Genomic DNA, 3,204 nt, shown 5'->3' on the forward strand with positions numbered 1-3,204 from the left:
GGGAATAGGCAAAACACAGAAGAGTTTTTGGACATTGTACATTTGTCCAAACCCATAGAATTATCAACACCAAGAGTGAACTATACTGTGAACTGGACATTTGGGATGATAATGATGCATCAGTGTAGGTTTATTGGTTGTAACAAACATATTACTCAGGAAAGGATGTTGATGATGATGGGGGGCTGTGCATATGTGGAGGAAGGTAGTATATGGAATTATCTGAATTCTGATTACATATACCATGGTTCTAATATTTTAGGATAAGCAATTTTAGGCAATAAATGAACTTTATTACTCAACCTGGAACAGGATCATGTTGTTCTGTAAACTGAATCATTCTTTTATTTCTATCACACCATGTAATTGACATGACCCCAAATTGGGTCAGAGATAATTTTTGAGCACTATTTTATTTTATTTTCTTTCTTTTGAAATACAGAATTTTATTTAGAAACTGTGTCAAGTAGGGGAAAAAAAACCAAACCCTCTCAAGAAAGACCATGTGGAAAATGGGTTCCCAATAAAATGGAATTTTAGGGCAACAAAAGTCTAAAAGGCCACAAGAGACAAATAGCACCACTGTTACTTGAACAATGGCTAGTTACCTGCATTTTTTGACATTGTTAATCACTGAAGCTGAGTTTTCCTCTGAATTCCACACAGAGCACACCCAACACAACAATATTATCATAAAATATCTGCTTTCTACACACATTTTAGGACAAGCTACCACCAGGAACAAATCGCTACAAATATATCAGGGGTTGAACAATCTCAGTAGTGGGTGACACACATTTTGCAGAATTCTGCTAAACAAAGGAACTGAATAGGCTAGGGGCAAAGCAATTGAGGAAGAGTAAAGGAATGAACTATTTTAAAAATTAATAATTAATTCAGACAGTACTGTATGTACCTTCTGCAAAAGAAAATTAACATTTAGTAACACGCTAACAAATTTTATCTCCAAAGAGATTAGTGCACTGGCAAAGTATTCAGATAAAGGTGGAGGGTGATGGGGCAGCAGTACCAACAACACCCAATCTTGCAGATCCCATGGTAGGGATGGCCTTCACTGGTCACTCTGTTTGCCAGAGGTTCAGAAAGAACTTGCAGCATGAGCACCTGCCTGCTGAACTTACACTCTAGGCAGCAAACTTTAAGGAGCCAAAGAGGAGTCCTCAGTGGACAAGAGGAGCAGAGAAGAAAAACATGTTCAATGTAAACTTAAAAGACAGTAAAATGGGACATGACCCCCACTCAAATCCCAGAGATGTGAGCAAGTTCCCCAAAGTAGCTGTTAAAAACTGGACCCACCTCATTTCTCAAAAAGCACAATACATAGAAATTTCAGGGATAATTGGAAAAATCATCAGAGAATTGTTCAATGAAACTCAAGCACTTCAACTCAAACATCTCTGGGCTGAAACATGCCCTCTATTCATCCAGGCAACAACCCCTCTTGCTTCTTAAAGCAGGGATATGATTGGTCAAGGACACTAAATGGCTTTTCGGAGCTACTTTTTAAACTTCCCTTTTGGGTCAAGGTCTAGGGCTCTGAGGATTCAAGCAGCCCTGAAGGCCAGTGCACAGCAGATTCCAAAGCTCCAGAGGCCTAGCCCTTCCTTCCCAGACACCATGTCAAACACCTAAAATCTCCGGTCATGTTACAGTTTATATTTTGAGATATGGAAGAGATATTTTAAATTCTCTTAAGGCACTTATTTATTTAAACGTTCTCTGCTGAGATTTCATAACAGCTTAACATTCAGTCTTCACATTTTTCTACTGAGGACTCCACCTCAGTGTGTGACATATAAGCACCTTCTCCAGCAGTGTTACCAGCGTCCACATAGTGAGCCCCATGGTCAGTCTCTCTGTTCCCCAGGTGACCCAACTAGATGATAATACTGCTCTGCTACAGGGTAAAAGCTCCTAACTCAAACTCATGGGGAAAGGGGTGACACTTCTGTAAAGTGCCCTTTAAGAAGAGGTACTATTTGCGGAGGAAAAGAAACCAGTGAGTCTTCTAAGGATAATAAAAGAGGGTATTTTACAGTTAAGTACATGATTTGGAGAGAAGCATTCAGATGTTGCTCTGCTGGTCCAGGCTGTTAATACTCCTCCTGTTCCTCCTGCAGACCCCCTTCAGCAGGTATCACAAAGCCTTGGTGTGTGGCATAGAGAATATCCACGATCCTCTGCAATACAGGATTGTTTTCTCCCTCATTCTCCTGGCAGATCAAGTCAATGTTCCTTAGCTTTCCAAAGTAGAAATCTCTTTCTTTTTCCAAGTCTTTGATGGTGAATTTCAAAACGTTGACCTGATGAATCAACACAGCCGCTTGGCCATCCCCCTTGCCCATGCCCACAACAGGATTCTTTTGCACCCCACACTGGTCAGCCTTAAGGGTTGTGGTAGTTCTGTGTGTCGCAGTGGGCCTCTGGGGAGCCGGCCGGCTAGGGCTGAGGGGTTTCTTCAGTTTGTTCAGAGCTGGAGTAACGAGGGAGGGAGCCACTGCAGTTTCTTGACCTTGTCTGGCAGCTACGGGGTCATAGTCTTTCCCATCATAGTTGGCATCAAAAAACTTCTGAACCACTGAACAAATTCAAAATTGTCTTGAAACTTCCCTTTTACTAATTTGTCCACAGGAATGATTTTGTCAACACCCACTCTCTCAAAACCTGCTTGTAGTATTTTGAAGTTCTGGATGTATTCATGCTCTAGCTTAGCCCGAAATTTCACTTTCTTCAAGGCAATGCAGCCAGGGAACAGGATGTCCATAAACTGACAGTAGGCCGCCCCTGAGCACAGCTGTTCGAGCTTTGTCAGATTCAGCCGCAGGGACTCATTGATCCAGGCCAGCATGTCATGTCGACTTCTGTTTTCACTGGTGACTGACGTTGAGTAGACATTCACTGCCATCTTCCAGTCTTGGCAGGCCGGCGCCCACTGCCTGCTTTGGGGACTTCGGTTCCATCTTCATCTTATTCAAACCGCCCGCCCACGCGATGACCTCACACGCACCCCACCCCCACCTCCACCCCACGTTATGCAGCGACGGACCATGAAGCACTCTTTTAATTAAGATCTACTCAAAGCATATCATTTCTATCCATTTTCAAGAAAGCATACAATTCTGATTCCTTTTCAGGTAACACTATGTTCTATAAAAATAATGTATTTTATTCATCATTCTCAGT

General features: G+C 42.2%; 1 pseudogene; it reads right to left on the reverse strand.

Annotated features, from left to right (window-relative positions):
* Nucleotides 1–2,114: 2,114 nt before the first annotated feature.
* Nucleotides 2,115–2,926, reverse strand: LOC121490793 (annotated as a pseudogene).
* Nucleotides 2,927–3,204: the final 278 nt, after the last annotated feature.

This window comes from Vulpes lagopus, chromosome 5, assembly GCF_018345385.1.
Source record: "Vulpes lagopus strain Blue_001 chromosome 5, ASM1834538v1, whole genome shotgun sequence".
Taxonomy (NCBI): Eukaryota; Metazoa; Chordata; class Mammalia; order Carnivora; family Canidae; genus Vulpes; species Vulpes lagopus.